Consider the following 14488-nt stretch of genomic DNA (forward strand, 5'->3'; position numbering starts at 1 on the left):
AGCACAACGGGTCTACAACAACAGGGACGCCCCAGAAGAGAGACAGATCAAGGCCACAGAGAAAATGACTAAAGTCCTGGGCGCTACAGTCCAGAAAGAACAGCCACCCCCAGAAGGCACTCAAACAACACGCCCTCCCAGGTGGCCGTAACTTCAGAAACCGAGGTGATTTGGGCAGAAGCCCTACACCCCCCGGAACCTCGGCCCAGAAGGCTGAACTAATAGCCTTAACCCAGGCCCTAAAATTAGGGAGAGACCGCAAGCTAACCGTGTACACAGATAGCCGATATGCCTTTGCCACCGCTCATGTACATGGGGCGATATACAGAGAACGGGGGCTCCTCACAGCTGAAGGGAAAGACATCAAAAATAAGAGATTCTAGCCCTGCTAGCAGCCTTATGGGAACCCAAAAAGCTAGCGATTGTGCATTGCCCAGGACACCAGAAGACAACCGACCCAGTTTCCTGGGGCAACAATTTGGCTGATCAGACTGCAAAAAACATAGCTCGGCCCCCAGCACAATTACTGACCCTACAGCTGCCAGACCCCGGACCCTGGGAATTGCCCCCCAGCCCTGAGTATTCAGAAAGCAACATTCAATGTATGAGTAAACTTCCTATGACCGGAATCAAAGATGGCTGGTGGAGAGACTCCAAAAGCGGCATTACACTCCCAGATAAACTAGGATGGCAAGTTCTAGAGCGGATCCATCCCAGCACCCACTTAGGTTCCCGGCAAATCTTGGACTTACGGAGACAGACTGGACTAAAAATCAGAAATGTCTCTGATAAGGTTGATCAAGTAGTCACTAAATGTACAGTGTGCCAACTCAACAACGCGAGTAGCAATTCTCAGACAACAACAGTAAGACAAAGAGGGAGCAGACCGGGGACCTACTGGGAAGTAGATTTCACTGAGGTAAAACCAGGAAAATATGGATATAAGTATTTGATAGTTTTTGTAGATACCTTTTCAGGATGGACTGAAGCCTTTCCAACCAAGAATGAAACGGCGCAGATTGTAGCCAAAAAGATCCTAGAAGAAATCCTGCCCAGGTATGGTTTTCCAGTAATGATAGGGTCAGACAATGGACCTGCATTCGTCTCTAAGGTAAGTCAGGGACTGGCTTCCATACTTGGGGCTGATGGGAAATTACATTGTGCATACCGACCCCAAAGCTCAGGACAGGTAGAGAGAATGAACAGAACATTAAAGGAGACCCTAACCAAATTGACCATGGAGACTGGCGCTGATTGGGTGGTCCTTCTCCCCTCTCTGTTCAGGGTGCGTAATTCCCCATACAAACTGGGACTCACACCCTATGAAATAATACATGGTAGACCACCCCCCATCATCCCTAACTTAAAAGATAACCTTGTCAAAGCTGAGAACGATAATAGTCTTGAATTCTTGTTCTCCCTACAAGCCTTGCACAGGGTCCATGAAGATGTATGGCCCAAATTAAAGGAACTCTATGAGACTGGACCCCCGCCTATTCCACATCAATTCCGGCCAGGGGATTGGGTCCTCGTCAAACGTCATCGGCAGGGAACTCTGGAGCCCAGATGGAAAGGACCCTTCCAGGTCATCCTGACAACGCCTACTGCCATCAAAGTAGACGGAATCACCACCTGGATCCATTTCGCCCACGCCAAACCAGTGGACCCGTTCTCAGACCTCATCGGACCTTCAAAGACAACCTGGACTGTTGATCGGACTAAGGACAATCCTTTAAAATTGACCCTACGCCGCCAACGGACTGAGCCGTAACTATGGTACTTGCCCTCCTCTTGATTGTTCTGCAAATTCTGTCTGTAAATCCAAACCCCCACAACCCCTATAATTTGACATGGGAAATTACTAATTTAGAGACTCATGAAGTCTACAACAAAACCCTAGGAACTGCCCCATTAAATACCTGGTGGCCAGATTTATATTTTAATTTAGAAAAAATTAGTCCATTAGAAGAAATGGAAGGAGGTAAATGGAGGCAACTGCAAAGGAGGGTATCAATAAGTAGAAATGGATTTTATGCATGTCCGGGATTTAGGACCGGGGCGATGAGGCACACATGTGTAGGGTTTGAAACCCTCTATTGAGCAGCCTGGAGTTGCGTCACCTCCAATGATGGGGAAGGGAAGTGGGAAGTAAAACCCCAATTTATTGAAATGTCCTATGTCCAACCATCTACCCGCACCAGGTATGATGAAAACTGTAACCTTATTCATGTAAGATTTACAGAGGAGGGGAAAAAGGACAGGCGGTGGGTCTCAGGACTCACTTGGGGACTCATATCAATATCCCCTCTTTGGGACTGCCATTCAAATAAAATTAAAAGTCTCCCCTCTTGTACAACCGGTGGGGCCAAATCAGGTATTAGAAAAAAAAAAAAAAGAGAGACGAGCCTATCCCCAGGCAGATCCCCACTACTCCCTCCAGCAGGACCCCCGTCCTTATCCCAGGAGTAAAAGCACAAGCTGTCCAAGAAAATCAGAACCCAGAAGGCATAGACTCCCTATGGAAATTGCTAACAGCAGCGTATGAGGCCTTAAACCGATCGGACCCTGAGGCATCAAGGGCCTGCTGGCTATGTTATGATATGAAACCCCCCTTCTATGAAGCCATAGGTCTAGCTGCCCCTTTTTCACAGTCAGGAGAAGAGTCGTCAGCAGCTTGCAAGTGGAATCGAAAGGGCCCCGGCCTCACACTGCAAGCGGTCACTGGCAATGGGACTTGTATAGGAAAGGTCCCCTCTAGCCATATCCAGCTCTGTGCCCCGACTAATTACTCTATGGATGAATCTAAATGGATAGTTCCAGCTCCTGACAGTTGGTGGATTTGTTCTAAGACAGGGCTCACCCCATGTGTTAGCAGAGATGTTTTTAATTCGTCACCCGAATATTGTATCACGGTATTAACATTTCCAAAGGTTATTTACCACCGAGAAAATGTTGTATATGATCTGTGGGCAGAAGGGACGGAAGCAAGAGAGTCAATAAGAACAAAACGGGAACCCTTTACAGCCATAACCTTGGCCACCTTATTCGGCCTCAGTACCATAGGGGCAGGAACAGGGATCTCATCACTAGCCATCCAGCACCGAGGGTTCAATAGCCTAAGGGCAGCCATTGATGAGGATATAGCCAGACTTGAGGACTCAATCTCGCACCTCGAAAAATCTCTGACCTCCCTTTCTGAAGTGGTCCTACAGAACCGAAGGGGGCTAGATCTAGTCTTCCTCCAACAGGGAGGTTTATGTGCAGCCTTAAGAGAAGAATGTTGTTTTTATGCTGACCACACCGGAGTAGTCCGAGAGTCCATGGCTAAAGTTAGAGAAGGCCTGGCCAAACGGAAGCGTGAACGAGAACAACAACAAGGCTGGTTTGAGTCTTGGTTCAATCAGTCCCCATGGCTAGCCACCCTGCTTTCTGCTCTAGCTGGGCCCCTTATACTCCTTCTCCTCCTCACCTTCGGGCCTTATATTATTAATAAACTAGTTGCCTTTATCAAAGACCGAGTGAACACGATCCAACTGATGGTCCTTAGGACCCAATACCAACCTGTCATTACCGAAACATTTGAGTCAGACACATAAGATCCAAGACTGGCTCTTAAGGCACCAAAGAAAGGGGGGAATGAGACACTAAGAGAAAAATTACCAGGTGTACTCACAACTGCAAAGAAAACACCTCCCCCCCGCCCCCCCCCCCCCACTCCCACCGTTCCCAGAACCAGCCAGGGCGTGTCCGGTTGTGGTCTGACCTAAAGGTGGGAACCAATCAAGTTCTGCTGAGTGGTTTGAAAAAAAGGCGGGAACCAATCAAGTTCTGCTGAGTGTTCAAATTTAAATGTCAACCAATAACAGCTCTGTAACCGCAAAAAAATCCCTAACTTGTTTGTGCCTGTCTATAAAAGAAGCTGTAAGATCCTCGCTCGGGGCCTCTTAGCGTCACCGGCAACGAGTGCGTGGAGGACCGGGTTCGAACCTGCAATAAATGACCCTTGCCACTTGGCTTTGACTCTGGACTCTGGTGGTTTGTTTTCGGGGGGTCTCTCGAATCGGGGCATATCAATGGAACTGAACTAGATAGTACTCAGTAACAACAAAACACAGCAGAAAATCTCCAAACACCTGGAAATTAACAACACACTTCTACATAATCCATGGGTCAAAGAGGAAGTTGCAAGCAGAAACATTTTTATTTATTTAATTAAAAATTTTTAATGTTTATTCATTTTTGAGAGACAGAGAGCATGAATGGGGAAAAGGTAGAGAGAGACAAAGGGAGACACAGAATCCCAAGTAGGCTCCAGGCTCTGCACTGGCATCCGAGACCGACACAGGGCTCAAACCCACAAACCGTGAGAACCTGAGCTGAAGTTAGACGCTTAACCAACTGAACCACCCAGGCACCCTAAGCAGAAACATTTTTAAAGGTATGAACTACAAGATAATGAAAATATTGAAACTTGTACATGTAGCTTAAAAAGTAGTCCTGGTGCACGTGGGTGGTTCAGTCGGTTAAGCATCAGACTTCAGCTCAGGTTGTGATCTCTTTGTGAATTCCAGCCCTGCATTGGGCTCTGTGCTGATGGCTGGAATCCGAGCCTGCCTGCTTCAGCTTTTGTGTCTCCCTCTCTCTGCCCCTCCCCCACTCACACTCTGTCTCTCTCAAAAATAAATAAACTTAGAAAAAAATTTAAGGGGTGCCTGGGTGGCTCAGTCGGTTGAGCATCCAACTTCAGCTCAGGTCATGATCTCACCGTTATGAGGTTGAGCCCCACTTCAGGTTCTCTTTTGTCAGCACAGAGACTGCTTCAGATCATCTGTCTCCCTCTCTCTGCCCCTCCCTGACTCATGCTCACTTGCTCGCTCTCTCTCAAAAATAAATTTAACTTAAAATTTAAAAAGTTAAAAATTAAATAAAAATTGGCAAATTTGGGGGCACCTGGCTGGCTCAGCCAGTAGAGCATGTGACTCTTGACCTCAGGGTGGTGAGTTCGAGTCCCATGTTGTCCATAAAGATTACTTTAAAAAATTGATACATCTATAGCAAACTGGCAAAAAAAAAAGGGGGGGGGGACACAAAATATCAGGAATGAAGAGGGAAATATCATTACAGATCCTACAGACATTAATTAAAAGGGGACATTATTAGGGTGCCTGGGTGGCTCAAGTCAGTTGAGCGTCTGAATTCAGCTCAAGTCATTATCTCATGGTTTGTGGGTTCGAGCCCCACGTCAGGATCTGTGCTGACAGCTCGGAGTCTGGAGCCTGCTTCAGATTCTGTGTCTTCCTCTCTCTCTGACCCTCCCCTGCTCACACACTCTCACTCACTCTCTCTCTCTCTCTAAATAAACATTAAAAAAAGGGGGGGGGGATATTATTATCAAATTATGCCTATAAATTCAAATGAGTCAAGAATGGACAAATCTCTTATGCTTAATTTACCAAAATCAACAGAAAAAGAAAACGTAACAGGGGCGCCTGGGTGGCTCAGTTGGTTGAGAGTCTGACTTCGGCTCAGGTCATGATCTCCCGGTTTGTGAGTTCGAGCCCCGCGTCAGGCTCTGTGCTGACAGCTCAGAGCCTGGAGCCTGTTTCAGATTCTATGTCTCCCTCTCTCTCTGACCCTCCCGTTCATGCTGTCTCTCTCTCTGTCAAAAATAAATAAACATTAAAAAAAATTTTTTTAATAAAAAATAAATAAACTGTAAGATATGCAAACATCTATAATACAAACCCTATGAAAGGATTATAACTAGTGATTACAAAACTATTTCTCAGTATTCTACCTTGTTTATATACAGGCATACCTCTTTTTATTGCACTTCTCACACTGCATTTTTTACAACTTGAGGGTTTGTAACCCTGCATTAAGCAAGTCTATCAGCACCATTATTTCAAAAGCATTTGCTTACTTCAAGTCTGTGCCACATTTTGTTAATTCTCACAATATTTCAAACTTTTTCATTATTATTACGTTTGTTATGGTGACGAGTGATCAGTGACATTTGATGTTAATATTTCAACTGTAACTGGGGTGCCACCAATCACTCCACCACCACTCCAATGTAAGACACTGAACTTTGTAAGTGTGTGTGTTCTGACTGTTCCACCAACCAGCCATTCCCCCATCTTTCTCCCTTTGCTTAAGCATCCCTATTCCCCAAGAAACAATACTAAAATCAGGCCAATCAATAACCCTACAACGGCCTCTAAGTGTTCAAGGAAAAGAAGAATCATATGCCTCTCACTGTAAATCAAAAACTACAAATGATTAAACTCAATAAGGAAAACACGTCAAAAGCTGAGACAGGCCGAAAACTGGGTTTCTTGCACCAGTTAGTCAAGTGGTAAATGCAAGGGAAAAGTTCTTAAAGGAAATGAAAAGTGTTACCCCACTGAAGACACAAATAAGAAAGTAAAACAGCCTTACTGCTGACATGGAGAACGTTTTAGTGGTCTGGATGGATAAAAGATCAAACCAGCCACAACATTCCCTAAACCAAAGCCTAATCCAGAGGAAGATCCTAACTCTCCTCAATTCTACAAATTGAGAGAGGAGAGGAAGCTGCAGAAAAAAAGCCTGAACCTCGAAGAGGTTGATTCATGAGGTTTAAAGAAAGAAGCCATTTCCCTAACATACAAGTGCTGATGTAGAAGCTGCAAAAAGTTATCCAGAAGATGTAGTTAAGATAATCAATGAAGGTGACTAAAACAACAGATTTTCAACATAGATGAAATGGCCTTACACTGGAAAGAGATGCCATCTAGGACCTCTATAGCTGAAGAGAAGTCAATGCCTGGATTCAAAGCTTCAAAGGAAAGGCTGACTCTTGTTAGGGGCTAATATAGCCAGTGACTTTAAGTTGAAACCAATGCTCATTTACCATTCTAAAAATCCTAGGGCCCTTAAGAATTACACTAAATCTGGGGGCCTGGGTGGGTCAGTCAGTTGAGTATCTGACTTCAGCTCAGGTCATGATCTCATGGTTTGCGAGTTCGAGCCCCACATTGGGCTGTGTTGACAGCTCAGAGCCTGGAGTCTGCTTTGGGTTCTGTGTCCCTCCCTCGCTCATGCTGGTTGTCTTTATTTCTCTTTCTCTCTCTCTCTCTCTCTCTAAGATTAAATAAAACATTAAAAAAAAAATTATGCCAAATCTAGGGGAGCCTGGGTGGCCCAGGCAGTTACCCGCTTGACTTTGCCTCAGGTCATGATCTTGTGGTTTGTGAGTTTAAACCCCACATTGGGCTCTGTGCTGACAGCGCAGAGCCTGCTTGGGATTCTCTCTCTCTTTCTCTCTCTCTCAAAATTAAATAAAACTTGGAAAAAAACACAAAGAATTATGCTAAATCTACTCTACCTGTGCTCTGTAAATGGAACAACAAAGCCTGGATGATAGCACATCTGTTTATAACATGGCTTATTAAATATTTTAAGCTCACCACTGAGACCTACTACTCAGAACAAAAAGATTCCTTTCAAACATGACTGTTCATTAACAACAAACCTGGTCACCCAAGAACTCTGATAGAGATGTATGAGATTAATGTTTCCAATGCCTGCTAATACAACATCCATTCTGCAGCCCCTGGATCAAGGGGTAATTTCAACTTTCAAGTCTTATTACTATTTTCTTTAGTATTTAAAAAAAAATTTTTTTTTAACGTTTATTTTTGAGAGAGAGAGACACAGAGTGCTAGCTGAAGAGGGGCAGAGAGAGGGAGACACAGAATCTGAAGTGGGCTCCAGGCTCTGAGCTGTCAGCACAGAGCCCAATGAGGGGCATGAACTCACAGTGAGGTCACAACCTGAGCCAAAGTCGGTCGCTCAAATGACTGAGCCACCCAGGTGACCCTCAAATCTTATTATTTAAGAAATACATCTTACATGGTTAGAGCTGCCATAGAGAGTGACTCCCCTCATGGACTTGGGCAAAGTTAATCAAAAACCTTCTAGGAAGTATTCACCATCCTAGATGCCACTAAGAACATTTGATTTGTGATTCATGTCAAGAGGGTAAAATATCCATATTAACAGTAATTTGGAAAACACTGATTCTAAACACTTGACGGGTTTGAGGGAAACCCTCAAACGGGAAAACACTTGACGGGTTTGAGACTTTAGTGGAGGAAGTAACTGCAAGTGTATAAAGAGCAAAACTAGTAAAATTAAAAGGGGAGCCTGAAGATGTGGCTGAATTGCTGCAATTTCATGATAAAAACTGATGAGAAGTTGTTTCTTTTTTTTTTTAAGTTAATTTATTTATTTACTTAAGCAATTTCTACACTCAATGTGGGGCTCAAACTCAAGATCAGAAGACCAAGAGTCACATGCTCTTCTGACTGAGTCAGCCAGGTACCCCGAGACGTGATCCTCATAAACAAACCACGTTCTTTAGTGGTTTCTTGAGATGAATTCTACTCCTGGTGAAGACGCTGTGATTGTTGACATGACAACAAAGAATTTAGGATATTACATAAACTTAGTTGATAAAGCAGCAACAGGGTTTGAGAGGACTGACCCAAATTTTGAAAAAAACGGTCTATGGTGGGTAAAATATTATCAAACAGTATCATATGCTGAGAAATTGTTCATGAAAGGAAGTCAACTGATGCAAAAACAAAAAAACAAAAAAATAAAACACCCAACTCCATTACTGTCTTAAAATTTTAAGAAATTGGGGCACCTGGGTGGCTCAGTCAGTTAAGCGTCCGACTTCAGCTCAGGTCACGATCTCGCGGTCCGCAAGTTCGAGCCCTGCGTTGGGCTCTGGGCTGATGGCTCAGAGCCTGGAGCCTGCTTCCGATTCTGTGTCTCCCTCTCTCTCTGCCCCTCCCCCGTTCATGCTGTGTCTCTCTCTGTCTCAAAAATAAATAAAACGTTAAAAAAAAATTTTTTTTTTTTTAAATTTTAAGAAATTGCCGCAGCTTCAGCTTCACCTGCATCAGTTAGCAGCCATCAACATGTAGGGAGGATCCTCCAGAAGTTACAGCTTGCTGAAAGTTAGCATTTTTTTAACTTTTTTTTTTTTTTTTTTTTTTTGCGAGAGAGGGCATGCACTTGCACGTGTGGGGGAGGAACAGAGGGAGAAAAGAGAGAATCCTATGCAGGCTCCACGACCAGTGCGGAGCTGCATGCAGGGCTCAATCTCACAACCATGAGATCATGACCTGAGCTGAAATCAAGAATTGATGCTTAACCAACTGAGCCACCCAGGTGCCCCAGCAATAAAATTTTTAATTAAAATATATTTTTTTAGACATAATGCTACTGTACACTTAAAAGACTACAATATAAACATTAACTATTATATGTACTATGAAAACAAAAAAACTGATTTGTCTCACTTCACTGTGGTGGTCTAGAACGGAACCCACAATATCTCCAGGGAAGGCATGTACTGATCTACTAATATTTTTATTAGTGTAACACCACTATGTCACACATTGGTTCTTCCCAAATCCTCACTTTATCCCAATTCTTAACTCTGGAACAACAAATCCATCTAGTCCCTCTTTTATCATTCAGTTCCAGAAGCCTTTTAAAGGAAAATCTCTTACAAATCAAAACCACAATGAGATACCACCTCACACCTGTCAGAATGGCTAACATAAACAACTCAGGCAACAACAGATGTTGGCAAGGATGTAGAGGAAGAAGATCTCTTTTGCCCTGTGGGTGGCAATGCAAACTGGTGCAGCCACTCTGGAAAACAGTGTGGAGGTTCCTCAAAAAATTAAAAATAGAACTACCCTACGACCCAGCAATTGCACTACTAGGTATTTATCCAAGCATAGGTGTGCTGTTTTGAAGGGGCACATGCACCCCAACTTTTATAGCAGCGCTATCAACAATAGCCAAAGTATGGAAAGCACCCAAATGTCCATCAATAGATGAATGGATAAAGAAGATGTGGTATATATATATATACAATGGAGTATTACTCAGCACTCAAAAAAGAACAAAATCTTGCCATTTGCAACTAGATGGAACTGGATGGAACTAGAGGGTATTATGCCAGGTGAAATTAGAGAAAGACAAATATCATATGAGGACTTTAAGACACAGAACAGATGAACATAAGGGAAGGAAAGCAAAAATAATATAACAGGGAGGGGGACAAAACATAAGAGACTCTTAAACATGGAGAACAAACAGAGGGTTACTGGAGGGGATGTGGGAGGGGGGATGGGCTAAATGGGTAAGGGGCATTAAGGAATCTCCCCCTGAAATCATTGTTGCACTATATGCTAACTTGGATGTAACTTAAAAAATAAATAAAAATAAGCAGAAATATGTAACAAGAACTTAAAAAAATGAAAATGAGTCAAAGTAAATAAAGGATAATCTCTTCATTCTGAAAAGGGGAAGGTGTAAAACCATGGATTGAGTCATTCCTCATGTTGTTTGGAGGATAAAGGTGAGACTGCTGCAGTTCACACCTGCTGCCCCAAATCATGAAGCTGCCCAAAGGTAGTAATCCTGAAAGCTCTATTGAAGTAGCTAAAAAGAGCAAAAAAGATCCTGAATTTCTAAAGGACCAGCTTTAGAGTATGTAGCTCCAAAAGTGCAGTGGGTAAGGGAGGAAGTAGAGTGAATAGTGGGCTAGAATGGTATTATGCAATATAAAAAAAAGTTTTTATATTTGAACTGTATTATTTTACTTATCTTGAATATTTCTTCCTTATAAAATAAATGATATGAACAGATTTAGGTATGACCGCTGTATTTCAGCTATGAAGATGTCACATTAAAGTACAAACAAGCTAGAAGGCATTTCCAAGTTAATATAGTCCAATCCTTAAAACCTTTCATTTAGAGAATGCCAACTTTACTATATTTTCACACAGTAAACTGTTACCTAATCTCACTGACCATAACAAACAAAAACTTCACTGACCAAATTAATCAAGATTAAAAAATTAATAAAATAAAGGGCCACAAGACCTGTAGCATCATGTGTAACTCACAAGAAATGTATAGGCTACAGAATTCAGAGACCATCAAGATTTTCTGGAAGAAGCTATAAATACTGAAATATGTAGGAATTATTAAAGTGTTTTTTATCTTGTTTCTCAATGAAATTAGTATTTAAAAAAAAAAAATCACAAAAAATTCAGTGGGTATACATTTTACCAAGTTTTTCCTCATACTGTTACAAACCTGTAATCATGCACTCTGACACTACTGAATCTTTTTATCAAGTGACACAGAATCTGTTACAGTGTTTGTAACTTTATTTTAATGGCTGCCTAATATTCCAATGAGTAATAATTTCTAAATTATTTCCCTTTCTGACATTTGTCATATAATGCTGAAATTAGTATTCATGTGCACACTACTTTTCCTGTATTTGAAATCATTTCATTAGACTATAATTTCTAGCTTTATTTTTTAAATCAGCATCGACTGCATACAGCTGGGACTTGATTCTAACTTTAAAGGAATGAGAACTTGGGGTGCCTGGGTGGCGCAGTTGGTTAACCGTCCGACTCTTGATCTCGGGCCAGGTCATGATCTCACAGTTGGTGAGTTTGAGCCCCGCATCAGGCTCTGTGCTGATGGTGCAGAGCCTGCTTGGGATTCTGTCTCTCCCTCTCTCTGTCCCTCCACTGCTCGTGCTCTCTCTCTCAAAATAAATAAATAAACTTAATAAAAATTAAAAAAAAAAAAAAGGAATGAGAACTTAAGCAGACTAGAGTTGGGGATTCTGGAGGGTCCTGATCACTTAGAAGCCCAGAGGCACAGGAAGAGAATAAAAACAAGTAATTTGGACAAAACAATAACACTAGTTTAAAAATGAGAGCATTTAAGAAACTAGGTGACTTTAGGACTGCCTGGGTGGCTCAGTCTGTTAAGTGTCCAACTCTTGATCTCAGCTCAGGTCATGATCTCAAGAGTTCCAGAGACGGAGTCCCAAGTCGGGCTCTGCACTGACAGCACAGAGTCTGCTTGGGATTCTCTCTCTGCCCCTTCCTTGCTCTCTCTCTCTCTCTCTCTCTCAAAACAAATGAAGTTAAAAAAAAAAACAAACTAGGTGACTTCGAAATGCAATACTAAAACTAAATTTTCAAAACACTCTTTTCTCTTCTAACAAAAGGATACTACCAAGTCTTCCTATCCCAGAAGATGTAATTCTGAGGAAGCTGTAAAAAAATTTCCCAGGGCACCTGGGTGTCTCAGTTTAGCCTCCGCCTACAGATTTCTGCTCAGGTCATGATCTCAAGGTTCCTGAGATGGAGCCCTTCTTGGGCTGTGCACAGACAGCACGGAGCCTACTTGGGATTCTCTCCCTCTCTCTCTTCCCCTACCCCACTGGCGTGCTCTCAAAATAAACATTTTAAAAAAAGAAAATTTCCCATAGACAACTGGAGTGTAGGTAGTCAATAAACTTCTACATGTTTACGCGCACACACACATATCTCAACCACTATTTTGTTAACATACACAAGGAGGGACACAAACAAAACAAAATTGGCTCTGAATTGATCGCTGAAGTTGGAAGAGGAGGGAATTCATTATACTGTCTACATTTGTCTGCCTGAAATTTTAATGAAAACTTAAAAATATATATGCATAATAGAGAAAACTACAAGTCCCCAAAAAGTTACTTATGACCGGCTTTTGTTTTTTATTTTACTGCAACAGAAAATGAAAGTGGTTGTCTTTCCTACTGTCTAATTGTAAACGGACCCTCCATGGATCCCTATCCTTGCAGAAGTTTACGCTGCTGGAGTTTTCAAATCCTCAACTCCGGCACCCCGGAGGAGGAGCGCTGAGAACACAAAGAGGAGAGAGACAAGGACAGGGCCTCAGGCTTCTCACAAGGTCTCTCATAACACACGTAGGGGTCTGCGAAAAGGGGCGAAGACCGCTGCTTGCTCAAAACAGAAAAAGGCCATTTTCTCTGGCCAAAGGGGGCCCAAGTCCAGGGCCCCCCACCCCCCCACAGGCACCACCTCAGGGGGCCGCCCCGCCAGGTGGAGGCGATCAGACTGTCGCGCACACCGGAGACACCGACCTTCCCGAAGTCTCTCTGAACCAGTGGAAACGGCACAGGGGTGTCACCGAAACCGCAGAACGAGCCCGGTCACCATCGGGAGGCAGAGCCGAGGCCGTGGCGTTTCCGCCTCGAAGCAGGAATGACAACGGGAAAGTTTCGCCGCTTCAAGTAACCAAGACCAGCGGTCTCCCGAGCTGCTCGAGGCCCTGCCACGCCCCCAACCCCGGCCTCCATTAGGCCTCCCGCACCGCGGACTCTCGGGCCTGACCTCGGGCCTGACCCCCAAACCCAGGATCCTTCCCTTTCTCAACTGCCACCTGGGGGTCGTCTGAACCCCAGATTTGGGACTTCCAAATACGGAGCGCAGTGGGAGGAGGAAAACAAAGACCCTTGACGCTGAGACTGCCACACTCACCTGGCTGAATCCAGGTGCAAAAACGGCTGAGACAGACTTAGCACTCAAAGACCAGCATCCAAAATGGCGGGTCCCTCAGCCTCAGCATAAGCAAGCGCGGGCGGAGGAATCTGCGAGGCCAAGCTAGCCACGCCCCCCTTTCCAGGGACTGGCTGCGTTCCCGCCCCGCCCGGAACTCACGTTCGGAGGGACTGGGAAGCTCCCTCACTGAGCTCCCTCCGGAGCCGGTGCAATGGGGACTACTTCCCGCGGCGGAGGCATGGGTGGTGACGCGTAAAGACTTCACGCCATCTGCATTAGCGTTCTCCGGTAGAGGCGCGTCCTGGGTATCGCATAGCTTGACCTGGGCGCAGGGAGGCAGGAGGGAGTGGTTTGTTCACCTGCTTTGTGCTCAATTCCTTTTTCCGCATTGTTCCATGCCCTCGAAAAATCCGCTCCAGCACTACCTTTTAAACACCCAGTGTTACTCCTAGAGATTTGCTCCGGTGCCTCGCTCAACTCCAGTGGCCCTGGGGGCTTTCCCTGGTGTCCGTTTCTTTCCTCCGGCGGCAATGACTGAGCAGGTTTCCACCCTTTAAAGGCTTTTTATCCGACCCTTCACCCTATTCCCTTAGTTGCCCACCATCACTCCATCGATCCCCTCCAATAGTCTTGCCCCCTTTTAAAACCAAGTCTCATTACTATTTTAACCAGACTCTCTAGCCTGTATTATATAATTCACTAGTATGTTTCCTCAACACCACGTTCTCCAGAAACTTACCATATCTCTGTATTCAGAGGAAACTTGGATATAGTTGTCTTTGTTTTCCACTTGAAAACTATTCTCTGCTTACTATTGGAAGGGGCTTCTTAGGCTCTTGGCTTCTAGAAGGAGGTAACCCTGCCCCCTGCCGTAAAGGCTTCATCTACCGGGATCAACACTGTGGTTTGCTAAATTATAATGCGGTCATATGACAAGGATGGATGGACTATGCGTAACAGTATGAGGTTTTTATGAATTTAGATATACTGTTTTTATAACCACTTGCAGTATTTCTAAATAAAACCGGTTCCAGAACCTC

General features: G+C 44.0%; 1 protein-coding gene across 2 annotated transcripts in view; it reads right to left on the bottom strand.

Moving 5' to 3' along the window:
• The window catches only part of IST1 (IST1 factor associated with ESCRT-III), a 37531-nt gene extending 23779 nt beyond the window's left edge, over positions 1-13752 (bottom strand). The window contains exon 1 of one of the 2 annotated variants that reach the window (XM_019455382.2): positions 13608-13752. The gene's annotated coding sequence lies outside the window, so the exon portion shown is untranslated. Of the gene's footprint in view, positions 1-13427; positions 13555-13607 lie in introns of those variants that run through there. The other variant, XM_019455380.2, reaches the window with a different exon arrangement.
• Between the last annotated feature and the right edge of the window lie 736 nt (positions 13753-14488).

Source organism: Panthera pardus, unplaced genomic scaffold (assembly GCF_024362965.1).
Source record: "Panthera pardus isolate Hobbes unplaced genomic scaffold, ASM2436296v1 HiC_scaffold_19, whole genome shotgun sequence".
Taxonomy (NCBI): Eukaryota; Metazoa; Chordata; class Mammalia; order Carnivora; family Felidae; genus Panthera; species Panthera pardus.